Source organism: Lygodium microphyllum, chromosome 10, assembly GCF_053477565.2.
Source record: "Lygodium microphyllum isolate KBCC chromosome 10, Lygodium_microphyllum_v1.1.10, whole genome shotgun sequence".
Taxonomy (NCBI): Eukaryota; Viridiplantae; Streptophyta; class Polypodiopsida; order Schizaeales; family Lygodiaceae; genus Lygodium; species Lygodium microphyllum.
Window position 1 is genome coordinate 37,078,030 of NC_141144.1, and position 25,902 is coordinate 37,103,931.

General features: G+C 42.8%; 1 protein-coding gene and 1 pseudogene across 2 annotated transcripts in view; both read left to right on the forward strand.

Moving 5' to 3' along the window:
- The first annotated feature begins 2,935 nt into the window (after positions 1-2,935).
- Positions 2,936-25,902, forward strand: part of LOC148029879 (Leucine-rich repeat family protein) — a 60,491-nt gene continuing 37,524 nt past the window's right edge. The window contains exon 1 of one of the 2 annotated variants that reach the window (XM_087686189.1): positions 2,936-3,724. The gene's annotated coding sequence lies outside the window, so the exon portion shown is untranslated. The remainder of the gene's footprint in view (positions 3,725-25,902) is intronic. The other variant, XM_087686190.1, reaches the window with a different exon arrangement.
- Positions 5,352-8,295, forward strand: LOC148029880 (S-adenosylmethionine decarboxylase proenzyme-like; annotated as a pseudogene).

The following is a 25,902-nucleotide window of genomic DNA, read 5'->3' on the forward strand; positions in this document are numbered from 1 at the left end:
TAAGGGCTATAAGGCAACTCATTGTAACACATCTTTGACCTACATATACTAAAGGCTAATCAAGGCTTTAAAGTGTCATCACCTAACAACAACTTCCTCCAAAGAATTCCCACTCCTCTAAAGAGCAAGTGAACCTCAAGATGGTGGAAGAATGAATTTCCATGAGTTTTTGGAAGTCCATCTGAATGAGTACTCCAAAGCCTTAAGGACATAACTTGTAGGGAGAACATTGGATAAGTGACTTGTAGATGTAAAAGCCACTAGAGTGGCAACCCAAAACCTTACAACAAGAATGATTGAATGGACCCTACAATAAGAGAAGAGAAACAAATTAGATAAGAACATGGATGAAATGGAAAATACGATCAAGCTATTAAGAGTTCCTAGAACATTCACTCACACCTTAGTCAATCTACTACTTAAAAATTTATTAGTTAAATTTTCAATAGAACAAACTAGTGTGACCATAGCCACAACAATGATGAATGACTTAGGACTAACCCTAGTAAGAATAAGCTCAAATTCCCATCATAGCTAAATGATTAGAAAAATATTAAGCATATGGCTTTGATGGAGTGATTTGAGCAAGTTTGTGAGGCTAATATCCTCAAAATAGGCGAGAAGAAAACATAAGCTTTTGGATTGTGCTTAGGAGAGAAACGAAGATGGTTCTAGAGCTTAGATGTAGAAAATAATGACCTTAGTATGCTCAAGGACCTATTCATCCAAAGCTTCTTAGAAGATGGCCATGCAAACACTCTCATAAAAAACCAAGCTTATGAAGGTAAGCCAAGAGGAAAATGAAGCAATTAGAGATTGCATGATTAACATCCATGGTTTATACAAGAAAATACGGTGCTCTTAGAGACCAAATTCGAAAGTTATGGCAATCATGTTCATCGATGGGATCAAAGATGAATAACTATACAAAGCCTAGCTGCAAACTCAAGCTTGGATTAGAATGATCTTAATGAAGTTTTCAAATAAGTGATTAGAGTTGATCACCTTTTGAAGGAAATGATCAAAGGGAATCAACATCAAACTATGGAAAGAACAAATGAAGGTCATTGAAAGCCTCAAATTTAGGTTGAAGATCCACTCGTTGTGGTGGCACAACCACTTGCCATTAGAGCCCATGGGACTTCATACAGAAGAAAATTAGAACAAAACAGAAGCTATACAGAAGGTATCAGAACCAATCAGAACCTCAACAGAACCTATCAGAACTTCACAGAGCTTCATTTCTCCACTAAAAATCATCATGAACTTCCAAAACATAATCAATATCATCCAAAACACTCTCAAAAACTTCCATTAACAACCATACATCACTCTAAATCCTTCAAAAATCAATCATTCAAACCTCAAAAACAACAAAAATCAGTCAAAAATTCAGTCTTTTCCACTCTCAACACTGGGTGCCACTGCATGGTTCGTGCCATATCCAAAGTGTGCTATTGTGAGCCTTGATACCTCCTATGGATGACTTCGACTCCCCAACATATGTCAATGACGATCTCCATCACCACTAATTGTGGGCAATATAATCATGATGTTGCCATATACTAAGCCCCACAAAGATCACCCATAAGAGGTTTAGTGGAAGACCGTGTAGGTGCAAGGGGTAATGATCACCTATCACAATTAGAGGAAGTAGAGTTGGATGATGATGTTGAGATACTAGTTCATAATTCCTCGCATAAGTAGCTTAGCAACCATTTTAGATTTAGTTGGAAGATTGCAAAGGGAATATGGTGATGATAAAATAGGGGGATGCAAAGCACCTACCATGTCTTTCTCCCTTGATCTCCTCCATCTATTCAATTGTGATGATGCTACTTCTTTGCCTACTCCCTCCTTGCTAGCTCCCATATTTTTACCCCTCCTTTTGTAGGCAAACCCAACCCTTGCCTACTCATCTATAGGGCGAGGTAGTTGTGCATTCTTTCTCCTTGTCCCATTACAAGAGAGCTAATGTTATAATGGTTGCATTTGTACCATTGACCCTTCATCTCGAGGCAATGTAGCCATAACAACACATGATGTCCTTTAGGAGCGTGCCTTCCTGAGGTCCTAGGATCCATTGTGGAGAGAGAGAGAGAGAGAGAGAGAGAGAGAGAGAGAGAGAGAGAGAGAGAGAGGTATTGTAGCTATTTCTTAACTATAGTTCATATAGTGCAATGTGCATTAACTCACACATGATAGAGAGGAACGTGCATTTGACTATTGTTTTATTATTCCATCACCTTATATGCTTGCACATTTTGGAGGTTTGGAATCATTGCCATGTAGGATCAATGGTATGTTTGATAATTTCATCAATAATAGGATGGCAGCCATACTAAATTATGGCTACCTTTACATTGAAAGTCTAGTGAAGGCTCTAAGTTAGATGGGTCAATGAAAGTCAAGGTGATAGCAATGTTCACAACAAGGGGCCAAGTGTTGAACAGTCAAGGTGACAGCAATGTTCACAAGGGGCCAAGTGTTGAACAGGTAGAGGATGGTTGCAAGGTTCTAGCTTTCTCTCATTCGCTTGGTGCTTCTCTAACTCGACAAATGGTGGGTTCCTCATTCCATCCATCGTGCATGTGATATCTGGATGTGAACTTAGCAAGAGTCGTGCAAGTAGCCCACGGAAGTAGGTCCATCGACTCAGGACTTGCGTGTGGTGCTGCGGGTAATGCAACCATCCGAATCTAAAAGGTAGGGATTTTTAAAAACCATTTCGTTCATCGTCAAGGAAAAGTAAAGGATCTCTCTAAAAATAAAAGGAACCCAGAGAAGCCAGAATAAAGGGGATGGAGCTCTATCCACTGGTGACGTCAGCGCGGGAAACGCAGCGTCGCAGACGGCAGGCGGGCCACGTGTAGGATGACGTGGAGCCGGGAATCCATCACCCCCCCGTCATCCCCCTCTCTCTCCACTCTCTCTCCCCCCGTCCTCGTTTCTGCGTATTAAGCTTTCTTGTGGCCCTCTTCCATAGCCGGCGCCCCCCTCCTTCTTCCACCACTTGTACAGACCTTCTTATCATAATCCCCTTTCCTCCCTCTTCGCCCCGCTTCCCTTGCCTTCCCTTGCCTTCCAGATCCTCCTAGGGTTTTACCCCCTCCATCCAGATGTTGAGACTCCCCATCATCGTATCGCAGTCCTCTTCCTACAGCCCCAAACGATCCTGCAACTGCCACCGTCCTGCGGCAGCACGGCCCCGGTTCCACGCAACACAAGCCAGTGCTTTGCCCTGCCGGAAACTTAAACCCTACAAGGCTCCATATCCTCTGTAGTCGGTCCCTCCCCCTCCCCCATTTTTGTGGCATTTTTTGCGCTCTTTGTCGGTCAGAACAGCCTATTAAACATGCGGAACAATCTTCCGTGACCAGAAAGAAATACCTTGAAGTCATGTCACCTCGGTTTCGGAATTAGTGCATCGCTCGCTTAATCATTCGGCCTCCACTGCGATTAGTTTTGCGATTTGCTTATTTTTTAAGCCTCTGGCGATGCTCCAATACCTGCGCGTTTTGCCTCACTTGCAGGACAATACAAACAGGGGCTTCTGGGGCTTGTAGCGCCACATGATAGAAGAAGACCAGACAGCGAATGTTGAGGACCTAAGCAGGGATTTCGCACTGCCCTGAAAAAGGCAATGGTTTGCTACAAAGGAATGCTTGCCACTTCAATCTGCCTATCCACGTTCTTCTGTTTCTCTCTCTGCGACTCTTAGCAGGTTTGCTTCCATCCGTATATTGTTTTCTGTAGTAACTGGTGTTACGATTCTCCAGTAATTGGGTCGCTTTTCTTTAATTTTGTTATTTGTCAATCTGCTCCTGACTGTTCCGAGGAAGCTTTTGTGTAGCTTGGTTTCGTTCCCTTTGTCTGTCTGTCTGGTGCATAGCGTTGCAGAGACATATTTGTTCTGTCGTTAACTGATATCTGTAACCAAATTCTGCATTGGATTTTACCAGTTTTTTGTCTTGTTCTCTGATGCATACATGCATATAATCATGCTTCATACCGGTTGAGAGAGCTTTGAACCACATTTCTTCACCTATTACAAGCGATTATCCTCTATTTCTGTAATGAAGGAGACCTAGGAGAGAGAAGGAAAGAAGGGAGAGACTGCAGAGAGGAGAGAGAGAGAGAGAGAGAAAGAGGGTGATGAGGAGAGAGAAAGACTAGGAGTAGAGAGAGAAAGGCAAGAAGAGGAGAGAGAAATGGCTGGCAGCCATGAAAGGGCAGGGAAGAAGGTGAAAGGACAGATGTATATTTATCAAAACGGTCCCTATGCAATGTCCCTTACACCTTTTATACTTAGGTTAACTTGACCTAAGTATTTCCCCTCCATTACAATCCATCCCCACTCAAAATGAAGTTTTTGTCCTAAAAAACAAAGATCGGACTTATTGGTATAGCCAAGTAGTGGGCTGCAGAGTACTACTCTGTATAGCATTACAAGTGCCAAAAGGTAGTGGGGGGGGGGAGGGGGGTTTTCTTGGCATAGACCCAGTACAAGATTGCCTAATATTCAAGAGTAGTACTAGTCTATGCAGAGGGTCAAGGTCAGCCTGTAGCCACCTGGATCAAAAGGGAAAGTGGTATCGCTGCCATGCATTGGATCAGCTTCCATAAGGTTAAAGTCAAGTACAACTGGAAGCATGATCAGTATGGTGGTATTCTCTAGCTATTCCATAAGCCTCTCAGGCATCACCATGCTCCGTATGATTGAAACATATGAGGCTGAAGTCACCATTGCATGGACTGCATCAGCCCTAAGTGTTGCATATTCATGGACCTTGCATTTTTAGTGATGTCCAAGTATTTAAACTGCAAGTCTGTGGACTGACGGGGCTCCCGCATGGGGTCATGATCATCCAAATCCACATGCTGCCCATGATCTGCTTTCTTGAACCGAGGTTCTTGTTGTGGATCCATACCAAAACGGTCTTCAACAAGATCTTCTCCATCCTTTGCATCATAATACTCTAATACTAAGCGTGTCTTGGCAGTCTTTGCTCCGCATGTGGCTTGATGATTACAAGATATTGGCTTAGCACATCGATAGCATAAGCCCGCAGCATGCAATTCTCGTATTGTATCACTAGTAAGGTGTCTAATGCGTTTAGTCTTAGATAGTAATTTACACACCTGCTCATCACCATTGGTCAGCTCAGTAATAGTTCTGACATGTTGCTCATAGTCATCTTGCTGCTCATGTACAACAGATGGCTGTCCATACTCATGACCATAATGCTCATGCTGTCCATATGGATGGTCATACCAATGTGGCTGCTGCCCACAATGTCCATACTGCATATGGTGATAATGCTCATGGCTATAATGCTCATGCTGTCCATATGGATGGTCATACCAATGTGGTTGCTGCTCACAATGATATTCATGCTGTCCATACTGCATATGGTGATAATAGCCCTGTTGCGCATCAGAGGGACAATTTGGTTGAGCATATGCATTTGCTTCCACTGGTATTTGCTACTCACGTATATAAGCATGCTGCTCATATACAGCAGATGGCTGTCCATGCTTATGACGATAATGCTCATGCTGCCCATATGGATGGTTGTAGCAATGAGGCTGCTGCTCATAATGATACTCATGCTGTCCATACTGCATGTGGTGATAATAGCCTTGCTACGCATCACACGCATAACCGTCATAAGCATGCTGCCTTTGATCATTGATCCCACATCATTGGTCATGCTGTCCATAATATCTATGAGAATGCATGTCTCAATTGTCCAACATGACTACAATGGTGTCCTTGCATCCTAGGCTGACCATAAGTATGATGATTGGCAAGTCCATGAGCATAGGTATCGGCATGATGTCGGTCATAATCACTTGCTTGCCGCTCCTGCATTGCATCAGGGTCTCCATGAGGCAGCTGCCCATATGGTTGCGTGGCATAGGAATCTCCATATGTCTGCTGTTGATAGGAACCATGTTGTTGTCCATAGGGACAATGTGGTTGAGTATATGCATACATGTTGCCCACTAATGTTGCTCATTGTTGCTTTAAACTTCAGACCACGTAAGCAACTGTTGCCCACTATTGCTTCAAGCCTCAGAATTGCTGCTCACTGCTGTTGCTGATTTCAGACCATTTAAGCAACTGTTGCTCACTATTCAAGGCTCATAAACATATTTACCACTACTGTTTGCATTCAGAGCATCTTCATTCAATGATGACAATTGAGATGCAGTCACTGAGTATTTTGCAAGTGCATACGACACACTGTTATTGTCAGAATAGAGTGTTTATGGATCAAGCATCAGTATTGACTGTTTAACTCTGCTATTCTTATTCCGCAGGCTGCTGCTGTAACTAATGTGTCGAGCAACCAACTCGCAATCTACTTCAGATTTGTCAATCTCCCTAAATATTCACACAGAGCGTTCAGAGAATGCCTCTAAATGCTGTAACTGATGTGTCTACATCTATGAACTGAATGCTATTCACACAGAGCCTTCAGTTCCAACAACCAACCTGCAATCTACTTCAGATTTGTCAATCTCCCTGAGTGATGTAAAGAGATTGTCAAGAAACCTTAAAGCTTGCAGATTTGACTACTGAGATTCACCTTCTTTCCAGTAGAACCATCATTCTTGCATTACTCTTAGTCCTGTCAGTCTCTGCTCCAAATATGCCTGATGTATGTCCTCTTCTAGGTCTTGGCTTTACCCTTATGACCTACCATACTAGGTGCAGTCCACGGGACCTCCTGTCACAAAATTGCAATATCTCGAGGTAGGGAGCTCCAATCGTCGAGCCTCTTGATTTGAAACGGAGCCCTTGATCCCCTCTACGAGGCCATGCAAAAATATTTCTCACAGTAAATATGCAAAATTTGCTGTAATTGACTTTTCAAAGTTGAGACACATGGTACACCTATCTCCCACTGCATACATTCACCATACATCCATCAAGTCATACATTTACTGTCCATACATGTGCAAGCTGCTTGGATGTCAATGATTGGGGCTCGGGCCCCCAATTTAGAGTACCTGCATCTCTACAAATAAGTGACTCACTGATTGCATCAAAGCCACAATTAAAAAAACAAAGGCATACACCATAGCAACCATGGTTTGGGTAAGCTAATTGACTAAATTACTAGCTGCACATGCTTGCTGCATCAAAATGTTCACAAGAGTTGGACCAAACAACTCAAGTAGTATGTCAAGAGAGGCAGAATTGCTCTTGCTGATGTTTTTCCAAATTTGAAACAGATATTAGAGAGTCCACTCAGCTCTTCTGAAATATCCAACTTGCTTCCAACATCTGTGGTACATGATTTGCAAGCTACTGCTCCTTCCGATATAAAAAACACACTGTATTAGCAAAACAGAGCATGATCCTGGTAGCCATTGCGCCTGATTTCCCACGAGTTTTATACAAGTGAAGTAGTTTCTTTGTGGCAGTAAGAGCGACAGACTTCATGTTCAACCAAGATTTGGCAGCAGTAACTCAACTTTAACCAGTAGCAATGGTGCATGTTTTAGCTAAGTAGCAGGAGTAATCTCTCAAGAATGATATGGCCAACAAGGGCTATCCATAGTAGATGAACTATAGGTCATTTTGACCACAATGAGAAGAGTGAGCAGCAGCGGATAATTTGTTGAATAGTAGTACTTTCAGATCGCCAATTGTGACCATTCAAATAGTGTGAACATTAGGAAGTTTACCAGAGTCGGACAGCAAAGAAGTAGGGAATTTCTCACGGATGGAACTGGATGTCCTACACGCTGCGGAATGCACCATTGTGTCGCAGCTGAGCGATGACCATTTTGATTCCTATGTGCTCTCTGAGTCCAGCCTCTTTGTGTACCCCTACAAAATTATCCTGAAGACATGTGGTAATACCAAGCTGTTGAGATGTATTCCTATTTTTCTGGAGTATGTGTCCAATTTGTCCTCGGAGGTTTATGGCTGCAAGTATACACAAGGGTGTTCATCTTCCCCCAGGAGCAGTATTTTCCACATGGAAGTTTCATGGATGAGATATTCTATCTTGATCAATTTTTTGCCATCTTGGATCAGGCAGCAAGGCATATGTTCCGGGTGACCACACTAAGATACACAAATGGCACATCTACATAGGATTTGCTACTGATAAAGGCTCATCTTCTGACCCTGTCTACACTCTCAAAATGTGCATGACTGAGCTAGACAAGTCCTGTGCTGCAAAGTTCTTTAAAGAGAATTCTGCAACTGCCTAAGAGATGACCTCAAGCTCTGGGATTTCTACCCTTCTTAGCGCTCTGGGAGCACTAGTGTAATGCACAATCTTGAGACCCGCCTCCTCACGTGCAGGAGTTATCGAGATTCCCAGAATTCACTAGGATTGTGCCCCTTTTATGAGCCCATGATTGAGATGGCACGATAAAATGAAGGCCTGCTTTCTGCAACACTCTTCTCAAGTCAGAGACACAGAAGCCATGGGTCGAGGCCTGCAAGCTTGTCCAATCCTGCTGCTTTTGGGTCTTTTGCCTCTTCTTCCATCAGCTTTGATAGACATCCCTCATGTCTGCTCTGTGATTGATTACACTTGCTCATCATTCCTTGGATCTACGGGAAAGCGCATGCACGCACACTACGATGATGAAAAAAAACACTTGAATCCAATGGCGACAGAAGAAAAGACCTAATCCTGATGAGAGCCCTCAGTCTGATGATGTGGAGCACCGCATCCTATGCCCTTCTTCAAAGATCGGAAGCCTGATTGGGAAGGGAGGGGCCTCAATCAAGGCATTGCGGCATGATTGCAAGCCAAAGATAAAGGTGGAGGATCCTGTCGAGGGATCAAAAGAGAGTGTTATATATATCTGCTTGACTAGAGAAAACCGAATTCTTGGCACTTAGAGCTTGTGCCTTGCTCAAGAGGCTCTATTCAGAGTGTTTGGCATGATTGTAGAGGTAGACATGGGGGCTTCTGATGATGATGAACCTCCGCCTCTTGTAATGGCACGTCTCCTTGTGCCTCACTTGCTGGGAAAAAGAGGCAAGATTATTAAACAGATGAGGCGAGAAATACCCTGTCAAATAAGAGTCACGCCAAAGGATGAGCTTCCAGCAGAGAAAACCGAATTCCTGGCACTTAGAGCTTGTGCCTTGCTCAAGAGGCTCTATTCAGAGTGTTTGGCTTGATTGTTGAGGCAGACATGGGGGCCTCTGATGACGATGAACCTCCGCCTCTTGTAATGGCGCGTCTCCTTGTGCCTCACAGCCAGATTGGTTGCTTGCTGGGAAAAGGAGGCAAGGTTTCTTGCTCAACCCTCGAATCTTGCAGTGAAGCAACAGCCTGGCTTTAGCAACACTATCTGTTGGTGAGTTTCTAATGTACACCCAAGGTGAAACACATTCTCTCAGTGAAACATTCTGTGCCAATCTTCGCAAGAAGCAGTCGGATGTGATGTGTTTCCTCCTCCGTGTTCGTTGTTGGGAGTACTGCCAGCTGCTCAATATTGTGCGCATCACTCGTCTCGACAAAGCCCGCCGTCTCGGTTACAAGGTTAAAGAGGGCTATGTAGTGTATCGAGTGTGAGTGAGGCATGGAGGAAGAAGGCGGCTAGTTTCTAAGGGTATTGTGTATTGTAAGCCTAAGAACCAGGGTATCACAGAGTTGAAGTTTCAGCGCAACCTGCGTTGAGCTGCTGAGGAGAGAGCAAGAAAAGTGCCTGTTAGGCAGCTACTTTCTGTAAAAGCAGAGATGTCACTGGACTAATCGTCTGAGAGAACTGTAACATTGATCCACAAAGTCATGTTAAGGGGGCAGCTTTGGGGCTTGAGCAAGGTATGGGGTGGCACTCAGGTACTCCAGGGTGAGCCCAAGGACTTGAGAGTGGCTGGAGGTACCTTGCAAGCCCTAGAAGAAGGGGAAGAGAGATCTTGCAAGATTTTGGGTTGGAGCTTCCATGGCAGCTTGAGGGTTCTGAGAGAAAGAAGGGGGAAAACTCACTTTTGTAAAAGATAGTCACGGTTAGTCTTTTCCCCAAGTCCGGAGGGGTCTTCTTGGAAGAGGCAACCCTAAAATTGCTCTGTGAAGTAAAAACGAGCTGTTATTCTTGTCTCCTTGCCTCCAGATTTGGCCAATCCTCCTACCATAACTCCTGTGTGTCTTCCAAGAAAGCTGCCATCTCTGCTTGTGTACTTGAAAAGTAGGGTTTATTGTTGGAAAATGAGACTAGATTTGAGGGAAAGGAGAGAGAAATGAAGGATCTAAAAACTAAGCTCTGATACCAATTGTAATGAAGGAGACCTAGGAGAGAGGAGAGAAGGGAGAGACTGCAGAGAGGAGAGAGAAAGAGGGTGACGAGGAGAGAGAAATACTAGGAGTAGAGAGAGAAAGGCAAGAAGAGGAGAGAGATGGTTGGCAGCCATGGAAGGATAGGGAAGAAGATGAAGAAGGTGAAAGGACAGATGTATATTTATCAAAATGGTCCCTATGCAGTGTCCCTTACACCTTTTATACTTAGGTCAACTTGACCTAAGTATTTCCCCTCCATTACAATTTCTCAAACTACAATTGGCCTATGGCTACCATCAACTGTTTCTGAAGCGTCCTCTCTTGGATTTTAAACCTTATGGCTTTGGATTAGTGAAACCTTGTGTAGCATTATTGGCTCGTTAGTAATAGACATGGTTGTTGGAGAGCACAATATATGGATGTGGAGCAGGTCTCCTTCATATGAGAGTTTGTTAACTGCAATGATGATGGGCAGGACGTAGAGATTCTCCTTCATATGAGAGTCTGTTAACCGCAATGATCATGGGCAGGAGGATGTAGAGATTTACTAATGGTTCAGTTACGCAATGGGGTATTGATAAATCGAGAAGAATTATCTCTTCCAGTTTTCTCTCTGCCCTCATAGGCAACTTAAGGTGCAGGCAGTTATATCCAGCAATGTATGCGTGTTCCAAAGTCCCAGCTTCAAAATGTTGTTACCATGAACATTGCACTGCAGAGGTCACTCTCACAATTAGACCTTTGACCTTGTCACGTAAGCCAATAACTCAGCTTCAAATCATGCAAATAAGAAATCTTTGAACAAAGTTATTTTTGTTTAAGTTCAGCTCTTGGTTGCACAAGATCTAGACTAAGCTATGTTGCCTGTCACTTGTTAGGACTTCAAACTAGCATCACTTGTGTGCTCAAGGTATTAACAATTTTTTGGGGATTGTTCTCTACAAATTGCCTCCAGACTTTGATAATATTGCAAATGCCTTGTGAGCTTAGACATCGATTTCACCCGCCATTTTTGAACACGACATAAATGATACTTGAGCATAAGTCCCCTTTATAATTATAGGGGAAGTTTTCATCTTGTTTTGGCAGCTATTCTTTGGGTGCCTTAGCTGCTTTAGAGGGATGATATGTAGAAGAAAAAGAAGTCAATGCTATCATTGTGGTAAGGAGGAGTATCTTTATAAGGATTATTACAAGCTAGGAGTGTTGCGGAAAGAGGAGGAGGAGGGGGGGGGGGGGCGGGGGGGCAAAGGCCAATTTGACGACTTATTATCCTTGGGTTTCGATGTGCTTCCACGGTCATGATGGCTGTTGAATTGTCCTTCTAGCTTGTTATCCCTTACAACTCTCTAGTGTTGGAGGAGTGCGAGTGGATGGTGGTGGTAGGGCATGTGAGCCTCATCCATATGGAGGTATGGTGGACCTTGAGTGAGGTGTGCTACGTACACAATGAAGTCTACTAGAATCAAAATCTTGGAGCTGTTCATGAGATAGATCTTTGGTCCTAGTTTGTTCCCACATAAGGGGATACTTTGGTGGTGTTGAAGGTGGGGAATCCATGTTATGGTTGCGATAGCACTTACGAGGAGCTGGTTCATAATGGGCAATTTAACTTTTTCTTTTCTCTATGGTCAAGGATTGGTATGATTGATATTGATATACAATGTCTTTCTAAGGCACCTTGGTGGTGACTTGATCACCCATTGCTTGGGTCTCCATGATCCTACTTGATTGTCATTGTTGTATATCTTTATGGTGGGGTTTTTCATCATTGTATAGTTTATTGTAGTTACTATCCATGATTTGGGAGAGGGTGTTAGTGATACACATATCATGAATCTATGGGCTCATGGTCTAAGTGCATTTCATTTCTGAGGTGGTGCATATTTAGTGTTGGCCAATCCGACTTGATTATTTGGATGTATTGATTCAGCCTATTTATTGGCTGTCTTTCCATCTCACATGCATTTGGTATGAGCACATTGCATCGTTTTGGTGAGAGGGAGATCGGGAGTACTATGTTGGTTGCCCACAATACATGCCTTTGTATATACTCTTATGCCTTGGTACATGGATTTTGTTCTTGAGTCTATTATCTTTGATTTTACGTGTTCTTGTTCGTCTCTTCAGTCCTTTGTATTTAAAATAGTTCTATCTTTTTGCTTTCGTTGCTCTATATGATTTTGACAAACATATCCTAAAGATCTATAGTATGGCTGTGCTTCATGTTCCAAATGTACCTTGCAATCACCTCCCATTTCTGACAATGTTCTTGGATTAGCTGTGCATGCGAGTAATTTGAAATGGAAAGCTTTGCTTAGATGATCAATGATGATAAAAGAAAAGCTAGGTTGCAACCATGGTCTTTGCTATGCTATGGAAGATCATCCTAAGGGCTCTCCTCCATACCTATTGAGCTTTGGGATAGTCCATAGGAAGTCTCTCTCCCCCCCCTCCATAGAGCTCACTATTTCTTGTAGATGCCATTGGGTCCTTGTGGTGTCTAAGTCAAGTACCAACTACCAAGCTACTTTAAGCTAATAATCATAGGGGGAGGAATATCTTTCTAGGCTTAAAGTTATCATCTAGTTGTCTCCAAAAATCTGATATAAAATGGTATGAGATGCCTTGTTTATGGTAGGGGGGAGGTGGTTGCTAGTTGTGTCAGTAGTGAATGCAGTGATGGAAGCATGGAAAACTGTGGTAATAGACTGCTGAATACAAGAGACAAAGGAAGGGGAAAGAGAGACAATGCAAATGAAAAGAACATTGCACAAAGAACTCAGAAGCAAAGAGATACTCCAAAAATGGAATCCATATACGAAGATATGAGACAGTACAAAACCAATGCGAGTCACCAGTTGTGAAGGCACTCACACGTGCTCCTCTCCCTCCACCAGAACCTATCAGATGATGAACGACAGATGATATATAATGACTGTGAAGGAGGAGCTTGAATAAATAGGCAAAAATATTGCCATAAATGGTGTCAAGTCGGCCAGAAATAAATGCCATAAACACCATCAAATTGACAAATAAAAAATACCTAAAATATCTAGAATGTGCCCAACCCTCTTTGGCATGTACAGACTGAGCCATGAACTAACATATTTGCTAACAAATTGTGCTTTGATTTTGCTCATTTGAATCTTCCTCCCTAGCTTAATAGTATAGTTTAGGAAGGTCATGTTGCATGGCCTATTGAGGAATGGATCCCTCCACACCCATTTTCTTGGATCTCATTGCAACCTCTAGAAAGATCACCTCTGATAAGCCCAATATCTCTATTCATCTAATAGATAGTTGGCTAGGTTTGGATTGATATAGCACTTTTCTTTGTTCAAGGGGTGTGAGGGCAGTGTGAAGCACAAACCGCAATGTCTGCCTCAAGAGGTGGGAGGGTAGTGGAAGGGCTGGAAGTGAGCTGCCAGTGTGAGGAGGATGTGACCAGCAACCAGTAGAAAAACGCAAGTGAGGAGAGAGAGAGACTAAAAACGTAGGCAACAAGAGAAAAACTAAAAACGTAGGCAGAGCAGCCTGCAAGAGAGAGAGACTAAAAACGTAGGCAGCACGTGAGAGAAAGACTAAAAACGTAGGCAGGGCAGCCTGCAGGAGAGAGAAAGACTAAAAACGTAGGCAGCAGGACTGTGATGTCGTGGCAGGCTGTACGGCAGCAGGTTTGCACAGGAACAACAGTCGCCTGACTGAAATCAGCTCCAAACTGCGTGAAGAGGACTGAAAATCAGACGCTAATTGATGGAGATAGCAATGGACAGCTTCGGCTGAGATGTCCTTTGCAAACAGGGTGTGGGCAATAAGCTGAAACACCTGAAATCTGCAAAAACGAGATTTTGATGTAGCGGAAGAAGAAGAGAAGTGGAAGTTGAACCTGCCACTGGTCTTTGCCTTCACTAGAATGGAGGATCTTTGTTGCTAGGTGAGCAAATCCAACTCTGATACCATGTCAAAAGATGACGTACCAGCGAGATAGTAGGGTTTGTGGGGAGGAACACGGAGTGAACTCGGCAAACATGGAAAAGAGAAGAGAAGAGAGAAGAAACTTTGGTGAATGGAATGACGAAGATCTGAATCATGGAGTGAATGTGATACAAGGGAACAAGGGTGCTGTAGCACAAGGAAGATGATGAAGACAGCCACGAACCACGAACCGCAATGTCCTCCTGAAGGGGTGTGAGGGCAATGGAGAGGCTGGAGAGAAGAGGTGACGGAGTGAATGAATTAGCCGTGAGGAATGAATGAGAGAGTGGTCTATAAATAGGCACAGTCAGTGTAGGATGGCGGCCCTTTTTGGGGCTGCAAACCCTAAACCCTAAACGCAAAATGCAGAAACGCAAAAAACGCAAACTACGGGTGAAGGGTTTCTCAACAGATGATTGTGCATCAGACATGATTGTTGGCACGCCCTCTCAAATCTTGAAGTGCCAATCATGACGTTTGTCAATGAAGAAGCTTCTCATGATCTTGGGAATCCCTCTTTGAAATGTAAGGGGCCAGGGAATCCATAAGTGCATCACCATATTGTTCCCCCCCTTGAAAGGTATGGGAGGAATGAGGGAAGCACTAGAGGAGATGTTGGGAGATGGGATGGAACGCGTGAAAAATGTGATGTACAATCGAGAACAGGTGCAACTATGGAATATTGGCTTGGAAGGGCATTGTACAATGAAAGGGGAATGGAGTTTGTATAGTCCTCTCCTGCCAACTTTTTGGTAAATGACTCCTATAGAAGAATCCTAATTAAAAGCACCTTGCTTGCTGAAGACAATTTGGATACCAAGTCTAGTAAGGCCATAAACTGAGAGGAGTGGAAAGCTCAAGTCTGGAATATGTAGGACTTTTGAATCGGAGCTTGATGGATGGTTAGACAATAATAGCAATGTGCTAACATGAAAAATAGGCATTGAAGAAATGTCACTACCTTTGATGGATGAAGATCTTGTAACAAATCTCCTTGAGGAGTCATATGACTTGGAGCACCATTGTCGATAACTAAGGCCTCTTTGGAGCCAATGAAGAAAGCTTCTTCGTCTCATGGATGTGAAGGAACATGGACTTGTGTAACGGCTAGTAAAGAAATAGGGAAGGGCTTAGATATTTTGGCTATATCCTTTACTCTTGGATGAAGGTAGGGGTGTTTTTTCTAACACTTCTTCTTGGGACGAGTACCATTCCCCTAGTGTGGGCATTTAGGCATCTTTGAATCTATGCTAGAGCTTGAAGAAGACTCCAAATATTTAACTAGATTTATCTTATTCTTAGCCTTGTCCTTCTTATTGCCCCCTCCCGAACCTACAATAAAAGCTTTAGAAAGGTTGGATCCATGTTACCAACCTCTCTCTAAGTCACTTGTTATACTCCCAAACAAGTGGAGCTAGCTCTCCCCATAGAAGAGTTTCCTAAATTCTAGATGTAAGCAAGCTAGTGTAGAAGATATCATACTTGGGAGATAATAATTGAGTAATGTGAATCATCACTGTGTCCTTCGATGATATCGTCCTGTGAAGGGATGCAAGCTTATCTAATATATCCTCCATCTTGTTAATGTGATCCTGCATAGAAGGGGAATCGTCAACAGAAAACATTCGGAGTCTCTCATCTATGGTTATATGGCTTGCTGTAGTTTGAAGTCTATGCACATGCATACTCATAAAGAGAGAAGATCGTGCTTTACAATTGAGTCGATCCCAAAGGGTTGCTTGGTGCATTGTAGAATCAATGCAGGGTTTCTTCATTGGAAGGGGGGTTGGGGTAGTAACAAAGTCCCATAAATCAAAGATGTCAGGTGTCACGAGGATGTGAAATTTAATTGCTTTGCTTGGCATTCGATTAAAAGTTAAATCAAATGTGCTAATGTGACTTGTACATGTGGGATGGAAGTTAATTATTTCACAATGTGGGATCTAGGACCCTGAAATATTAGTTGATGCCAAAGGCAAACGTTGCAATAAGTTATGTTTGACAGATACTAGGTGGTACCTGGTGTCAGATTTTGGCCTAAACCAATTTATTGGTCGCTAATGTTAGCAGTGACATTAGAGATTGGACATTAATTAATCAATTAATGTCAATCTTAGGGATACTTGGAAGACAAATTGGCCTAGCCAATCTAATTATCAACTGGTGAAATTAGTTTTTTGAGCACTAAAATAACAGTTAAATTCATTTTCAAAATTAATATTCTAATAATTAATTTAATATGTTAGATAATGCTAGAAAATGAGATTAGAAGGCCGCAACTAGGGCAACGTGCCCATACAAGTGGAAAAAACTTTTTTGGGGGCTGGTGGAAGTCTATTCTAGCCATTGTGAGAGAGAAACAAACTGTTACAGAGCAAGGATATCTTGTTGATGTGATTTGCAGTCACCAAGGACCATTCCTACAACAAGTGACTATAGTTTGGAGCCCTCTAGTAGTAGATGATAGCATCCCAAGGTCCTTCTATTGTAGGAGGCAGCATACAGGAGTGGGTAGTAATCTTTTTGGTGGTCTTAAGTTGTAGGTGATAGCTTCCATGGTTGTTTGAGTAGGGCAGCAATAGTTTTTCAACATTTCTCGTAATGAAACTCTAAAATTTCTCTCTACAATATTCACTCTTGTCCCCCAAGCACCTCTCAAGTTATCTTAGCAAAATCCAGTCATTTGAGTCATTAGAGGTGGAGATATTGGAAAATCTCTGTTGTAAACCCTAATTTACAGTAGAAAATAGGTTTGATAGCAACCTCTGGATGCATGCTTAGAATTGGAAGCCTAGGACTTGAATTCTAGTAACTGAAATTAAAGAGTTTTAGGGAGATTCAAGAGGTCAACTAGGCAACATTAGATTTGGGGTTGAATTTATCTTTCAAGGATTAGGGTGAAGGTCAATCCCTAAGTAAACCAAGGGGCAAATTTGCTTGAAGACTTGCTAGTCAGTTTTGATAGCAAGTGATACTTGGGTTAGCAGAGGAGGTCAAAGGATCTCAATTGTATTCCATCCATTTGCAATAAAAGTTAAAGAAATACCGGTGCTAGCTTTGGGGTCAATAGGCTGTCCGTTGTTCAAGATTAAGTGGTAACCTTTGTATTTTCAGTTTATGTGAATTAATTACTTGTTGTAATTATTGTAAAATCAGGTTAGTATCACTCTATTCAAGGAGGATAGTTAGTTCCAAGGCTCCACCACTGGGATACTATCAAATCCTTGGAATTGGTGGGCTCGAGGCACTTGATTGAAGGCTAGAAGCTTTACTCTAGTGCTGAAATTGTATTTAGTTAAGCATTACAATAGGAATGTCTTTAGATAGTGAATGTGATCAAGTAGGAATGATACCCTCTCAATCTGAAAATTCATAAATTGTTGGGAAAAATGCAATGCTTAATCTTGGACAAGGTACGCAGCATGGGTAGCAAGCTGAGAATGGGAATTGGACAAGAGGTGGGTCCTTCTAGGTCTCTTAAAGATGACGACCAACAAGAGTAAGAGGAATTTGATGACCAATTTAACAGTGAGTTGAGAACAATAGTTGAAATGTTTATGCAATTGGCAAATGATCCTCAATGCATGCACTTTTTGTACCTCTTAAAAGAGAGCAGCAAAAGCAAGAAGAGGACATAATCTTGAAAGAGCTTCGAGATAGCAAGATGTAATGAAGGAAGAGCCAATACAACAGGATGATGTTCCAAATGTGGGTAGTGAGCATAAGAAAATGATGCTAGTCTAGCAATTAATGCATATGCAAGGCCAACTTAGAAGTGCCAATCCAATCCTTTTTGGATAGCAGGGAATGCATGCAATGATGAGGCAGCCATGGTACTTTGGGATGGCACCAATTTCCATACTATAGTGGGTCAAGGACTGTATATGGGGATATATAACACAACTCCTTATGGTATATAACAACCAATGCATAGTGTGTAAGGCTCAATGTATCCGGGTATGGTTGTTAATATGCATAACCCCATGTATAGCAATGTTGGGATAATGTTGTGACACGAAGTGGCAAGATTGACAATGCATATATGTAGTCCACCATATTTTGGATTCTCGGTATTAATGCTGGTCATGCAAATGCTCCATATAGTTCTGGTCATGAGGAAAAATATAGCTAGTAATGCATACAATGTATGGGAAAATGTATCTTGGTATGGTTGGGATAGTATGCAAATTCTTATGCAAAGTCACATGCTCTAGGGAGACAAAGGCCCAGAACCTAGTGGAGGTTTTAAGGCAAGTGAAGAGAGAGGTAAAGTTTCCTTGTGCTTCTTGGTGAAGTTTTAGTATTGTTTCCTTTGATGGATGCAATGGATGGAGGAGACTTGGCAGATTATCCTCAATGTTGCACTTTACCTTGATGTGTTTAAGTTAGAGCCGATTTTGGATTGGGCTTGTCTAAAGATGATGTACCAGCGAAACAATAGGGTTTGCGGGGAGGAACACGGAGTGAACTTGGCAAACATGGAGAAGAGAAGAGAGAAGAAACTCTGATGAATGAAATGACGAAGTTCTGAATCATGGAGTGGATGTGATACAAGGAAACAAGGGTGCCATAGTACAAGGAAGATGATGAAGATAGTCATGAACCACAAACCGTAGTGTCCTCCTGAAGGGGTATGAGGGCAATGGAGAGGATGGAGAAAAGAGGCGACAGATTGAATGAATTAGCCGTATTGAATGAGTGATAGAGGCAACCTATAAATAGGAATGAGACTGTCTAGGGTGGCGCTTGGAGGGAGGGCGCTACCTGTCTAGGGTGGTGCCCCACTGTGGGTGCCCAACCCCTTTTTGGGGCTTTCCACTGTGAAACCCTAAACACAAAACACAACCCTAAATGCAAAACGCAGAATGCAAAACTACAGGTGAAGGGTTTCTTAGCAGGGCTCATTTAAGTTTAGCAGAGCATAGAAGGTCTAGAGCATTGCATGATGCTCAAGGGGCAAGTTGTATCTTTCAGCAGTCATGTTGTTATGCGTGGTCATAACTTACATGTGAGCCTTAGTCTGAGTTAGACGAGGACTTTAGGAGCTCTAACTTGTGTATCACTTGTTTTGATGGAGGTGGTAGTTCATTCTAGAGCCCTTAATTTATTGCATTTTCTTCTCCAATCGCGATTTTATGTGCATTTCTTGAGGCAGTTTTTGCATTTTTCATCTTGCCTCACTTGTTGGACATTGTCCATCCTTTTTGGGCTTTTTTTGGGCATTTTTTACCAGCATTAAATGCTGATCAGCCATATTTTTGGCCCCAAATTTTAGGTTGGCTAGTTTTTGGGATTTTTGGCAATTTCTAGGAATTTCCCACTCGACAGTTAATTAGATTATCATATTTTCTCCTTTCTTGGTAGGTGCACACTCCGGAGTCTGTTATCATCCTCCAGTCTTTAGTGCTGCCATCGTCATTAGCCAGATTTGGTCTCCTCATTGACGCTAGATTTGGTCTCCTCATTGACGCTATGGGCTTCGTACAAGGATTGATCAATCCTTATGTATTCAGCATTTGTTCCTTGTTTAGTGAAGGCTTCTTTTATTCTTCTCTTGTGCAGATTGTCTCTCTCTTTCTCCCTGTTCGAGTTTCTTCTTTCGTTGCACACTCTCACATGATATCAGAGCATGGTATTTGAGAGTGACACAGAGTTTGTGAGGCCATCCACATTTGTGTTTGCTGAAAATGCAAGCTCCTAGTAGCTAGCGATTGCATTTAGTGCTTAGGCATCATCATCTGGAGCCTACTGGGTGGAGGTGACTGTTTGTCGGGCGACTACCTTATATAGTTAAACACAACCTTTTAGGAGCAAGCGATAGCATTCACATTAGCGTTTTGGTGCTCTTGCATTTTCGTGAGTAGTCGACAGTATGTTCTCCCTCAGGCAGACCTTCTACATCGAGATCTTTGTATCTTGTAGCCGATTCCTCCTGTCTTGAGGCTGTCCATAGCCAAATGCAACTTTTTGTGGGTGTTTTGTAGATATATACAAAGATGTCTTATCATCAGTCTTTTGTTGTTTCAGAGGATGAGGTCTCTGTTTCTTCCTCTGAGAGACGGAGAGATTTTCATGCTAGTTTACGTGATGATTAGAGGTCACCTAGCCCGTTTGTATGAGACTCCTCTCCTCCCCGTTCCCTCCAATGTTTCATAGAAGGCTTGTTTTGCTAGCCTTCATATGCCTTCCGTGGCACTCTCTATGCAAGTGTCCGTACGCCTAAAAAAGACCGGCTTGATGGTTCCAACTACTTGCTTTGGTCGTGTAAGGTGGAGTGCGTCCTTGATACCTTCCATCTTTGGGAGTTTGTTACCCACCCTATTCCTCATCTAGTGGAGCGTCCAATCATTGGATTATCAATGGATCGTTCGGCCTTATGGTATCAGCTCAACTCAAAAGCTTGATCTTTCCTCTTTACGAGCTTACCGGATTTCGTCCTAGTGTATGTGCACAGGTTGTGGAAAGCAGTGGAAGTGTGGACAAGGCTTGCTTCTTTGTACCATCTGAAGACATTTGCCCATCAGATTACTCTTGAGAAGAAACTATAGATGCTCGTTCTTGATGATTCTTCTTCCATGAAGGATCATATCAATAGGTTGGAGGATGGGGGATGAGCTTGCATCCCTTGGCAAGATGATCTCTTCAGAGGATATGGCCATGATTCTTTTGACTCAGTTGCCATCTCCCGGTTTGATATCTTCTTCACTAGCCTTCTTACATCAAGGACCCGTGAGAAGCTTCAATGGGAGGAGCTTGCTCCACTTGTTTTGGAGAATGACGAGTGCACCAAAGAGGTAGCTAGTGGATCCACCTCTACCAAAGCTTTTGTTGCAAGTTGGGAGGGGGGATGCAAAAGAAAGGAAAGTCACACACTAAAAGACAAGAGAGTTCTTCAAGTTCTGTTTCTGACTCAGAGAAGCCTAAATGCCCATACTGTAGGAAGGAGACACATCCAGAGGCGAAATATTGGAAGAAGTATCCTCACCTTTGTTTGGGAGTGAAGGATGGCACTAAAACATCCGAGCCTTTTACCTTTACTCTAGCGGTTACCCATGAGTCACCGTTCCTTCGTATTATTGACTTGGAGGAGCCTTCTTTCGTGGTTGTTTCATCTCTTGAGAGGCCTTGGTTGGTTGATAGTGGAGCTTCTAGTCATATGACTCCACAAGGTGATTTGTTGCATGATCTATGACCTTCTGAGGATTTAGTCAGTGTTGGTGACATTGTTTCAGTGCCTATTTGTGGTATTGGCACTTTGTCTTTATTTCCCGATCGCGCATCGAGCTCCCTTTCATAGGCTCTTTATGTTCCAGACTTGGGCTTTCCACTCCTCTCAATTTATGGCCTTACAAGGCTTGGTATCGGGTTGTCTTCACAAGTGGGCCGTTTGTATTGAGGATTCTTCTACAGGGGCTGTTATTGTGTTGGGTTGGCAGGAGAGTGGGCTTTACAGGCTCCATTCCCCTTCTCTTATGTGGGGTCCTCCAAGGTAGTTGTCAATTGCTACACCCGTTCTTGCTTGTGCACTCTCTTGTCCATAGATTCCTTCCCATCCCCTACCCTCTCCTCGGGTGGTTCCCTCATATTCCCTATCCCTTTCAGAGGAGACAATCTCGGTGATGCAGCTATGGATTTTTTGGACCTTATTGTTTTAGAGGAGGCTTTCTAGGATCGCAAGGAGTTTCTTTATCGGCAATCTTCATCAATGGAATTCATTGACATTGGCATTTCTCTTGCCATCTTAGGATCCGTTTCTCCCTTGGCCTTCCGCCACATCCAAGATTTGAGAGGGGGTGTTAGCAGTCATGTTTGTCATGCCTTGTCATCTCTTGCTTGTGAGCCTCAATCTGTGTCAGATGAGGACTTTAGGAGCTTGACCTGTGTATCACTTGTTTTGATGGACGAGGTAGCTCATTCTAGAGTGCTCAATTTATTGCATTTTAGTGCATTTTCTCATCCAGTTGAGATTTTATGTGTATTTCCTGGGGTAGTTTCTGCATTCTTGAGTCTACCTCACCTGCCAGACATTGTTCACCCTGTTTGAGATTTTTTTGGCATTTTTACCAGTATTAAATGCTGGTTGGTCATATTTTTGCCCCCAAATTTCAGGTCAGCTAGTTTTTGGGATTTTTGGCTATTTATAGCCATTTCCCACTTGTAAGTTAGTTAGATTATCATCTTCCCTCCTTCCTTGGTAGGTGCACACTCTGACTCCGTCATCATTCTCTGTCTTTAGAGTTGGCATCATCATCAGCTTGATCTTGTACCCTCATTGACGTTGTGGGCTGTGTGTAAGGATTGATCAGTCCTCCTTCTATATTTAACATTTGTTTCTTGTTTATTGTAGGTTTCTTTTCTTTTTCTCTTGCAGATTGTCTCTTTTTTTCTATGTGTTTGAGTTTCTTTTTCCGTTGTGTTCTCTCATAGTACCTCCACTCTCCTAGTGATGGACAACTCGGCTATGTAGTGGATCTTGGATGTACTTAGTTTGCTTTCAGGGTACTACACGTTGACAATATTTCTATCATTGGGATCACTATTGAGTGTACTAGTCACTTTGAGTTGGTATGGATGTGGTATGGTTTATACCTAGGCTCTAAAACTATACATTTGCAAGGTTGCTAGCATGTATGGAATACATGGAATGTACATTTGGATATGATGTGCATTTGCAAGGCATATTTGGGATATATGGATTGCATGCGATATACATTTGCAGCTGACGCAAGAGAAGTATAATTGCTTAAGTTACACATGGTTTGCAATTGATGTATGCCTTACATGAGTATCATGTAGTACGTCCTTAGTTTATGCATTACAATGCCTTGGTGGGCAGAATAGTGTTGCATTTTGGCATGTGGATGCATCCCTTATGGCTTTGATAGTGGTCACGATTCATATGTGTGCATCATAACTGATTTAAGTGACTAGAATTTTAGACATGTAGAAGACATGAGCATGGTTAAGTAGTAGGTACACATGTTGTTTGACTACGATGCTAGAATGTTTTTCCATAGTGACAATGGATCCAATGGTACATTGTAGTGCAATCGAGGATGATTGCAAGGATTTTATGGGGGTGGTCAGTCATGAGGACGTTGTAGGAGTCGATGAGGCACAGAGATAGAGGTAGACTGACCTTACGCTCTGAGAGAGAGACAGAGAGTGCGAGTAAGCAGAGTAGAGATTGAACATGTTTTTCGGTATAAGGACGAGTGTACCACTTTTGGTTTTAGATAGATATATGTATGAAAGTACAATGTGCTAAGGGTGTGTTCACACCCATGCACATATAAAAGGCACGATGGCCCTTTATTCCCAACAACCTTCCACCTAAAGGCAATGTGCCTTAAGAGGAGAAAAGAATTAGCTAAGTCTTAGTATGTACAAAGCTGAAATAAGTATATCTATCCAACTTCCATCATCTGTCGGCAATGAGCAAACTGCTCTGTTGAAAGACCCTTCGTGAGAAGGTCTGCAGGATTATCATCTGTATGCACTTTGACAAGCTCAATGCTCTTGCTGTCAAGTACATCTCTAATGAAGTGATACTTCACCTGTATGTGCTTTGTCTTTGCATGAAAGATAGGATTCCATGCTAGCATGATAGCACTCTGACTGTCACAATGGAGAATAGGTAACTTTGTGGTGCCAAGCTCTCCCACCAGACGTGAAAGCCATAAAGGCTCCTTGCATGCCTCAGTGGAAGCTACATACTCTGCCTTTGTAGTAGACAATGCAACACACTTTTGTAGCCTGGAGATCCAAGAGACCGCTCCTCTTGTGAAAGTAAACACATACCCAGAAGTGGACTTCCTGTAGTCCGCATGACCAGCATAGTCATCATCCGTAAAGCCAACAACAGATGCCTTCTGCTTTCCAAAGCAGATGTACAACTCCTTTGTGCCTTTGAGGTATCTCATAATACCTTTCACTGCATCCCAATGCTTCTTGCCAGGGGTTCCCATGTATCTGCTAACCACTCCCACTGCAAAAAGAATGTCAGGATGTGTAGCAACCATAGCATACATCAAACTGCCAACAGCTGAAGCATATGGTATCTTGGCCATTTCAGCCTTCTCATCATCAGATGTAGGGCTGTCCTTTGCACTGAGTTTCACATGTGGAGGCAATGGAACCCCAATTGTTTTCCCCCCCTCCATATTGAAACGCTGCCAGCAATCAGCATGTCATCAACATGCAAAACCAAGATAATCAGGCTGTCATCTGCTGCCTTCTTGGTGTACAGGCAGTGATCCACTTGACTTCTATGAAAGCCTTGGGGCTGCATGAATGTATCAAACTTATGATACCATTCTCTTGGTGCTTGTTTTAGCCCATATAAACTCCTTTTGAGTTTACAGACCATTTGTTCTTTTCCTTGTTTAACAAACCCTTCAGGCTGCTGCATATATATGTTTTCATGCAGATCACCATGTAAAAACGCAGTCTTTACATCCATGTGTATGAGCTCCATATCCTCAACTGCAACCAAGCCCAAAATGGTTCTCAATGTAGTCATCTTGACTACAGGAGAGAAAATCTCATCAAAATCAATTCCATGCTCCTGCTTATACCCCTTTGCAACCAATCTTGCTTTGTACTTTGGTGAGGAACCAGAAGTGACCTTCATTTTGTAAACCTTTTGCATGGAAGGGTTTTCTGCCCTTTAGGCAACTGCACCAAGTCCCAAGTGCCATTTTTGTCAAGAGATTCCATTTCTGACAGCATGGCTTTATACCATTTCTTGTTGTCCTGTTTGTCCATTGCTTCCTTGAAGCAAGACGGTTCACCACAGTCTGTCAACATGACATACTCAGCCACATTAATTGCACCAGGAACAAATCTATCAGGTTGTCTTGTAGCCCTAGACGATCTTCTAACCCAATAGTCATTGTTTGCTGGCTGTTCTTGCAAATTTCCATTTTCAACATGCTGTCCTGGCATTTCAGCCTGCAAATCAGCATTAACAGCTTGCTGTCCTGGCTGTTCCTGCACATGTAATGGCTCATTTTCGTGGGCAATAGCTGGCTGATCATTTTCAGCATCATTTCTTGCATTTACAGGTTCATTTATAGCAGGTATTTGCTGCTGTACAGCGGGCACATTTTACTGTCCAAAAGGTATTTCTTCCCGGAATATAACCCTACGGACCTCCTCAGTCTTTTCAGGCTATTTGTGCATGCGATCTTTCCGGAAGATAACGTCATTGTTGCGTACTATTTTTCTTTTCTCGGGATCCCACAATTTATACCCCATTTCATCCTCGTCACCATATCCTAGGAAAATGCATTTACAGGACTTTGGCTCAAGTTTGCTGCGTTTTTCTTTACGAATGTGCACAAAAGCCTCGCGGCCAAACACTTTCAGATGAGCATATGAAGGTGGCTTGCCCGACCACGCTTCTTGGGGAACCTCCCCCCCCCCCCCCCCAAAGACCTGTTTGGTGACCGATTAATCAAGTGAACGGTTGTCATAACAGCCTCCCCCCAAAAACCATGGGGTAATGCAGCATGAGACAACATCGTACGGACCTTATTCTGTATGGTCCGATTCATACGCTCGGCAACTCCATTTTGGGGTGGATTATGAGGGGTAGTGAGCTCCCTCTTTATCCCTTTGCTGTTACAAAATGCCTGAAAGGCTTTGGACACATATTCCC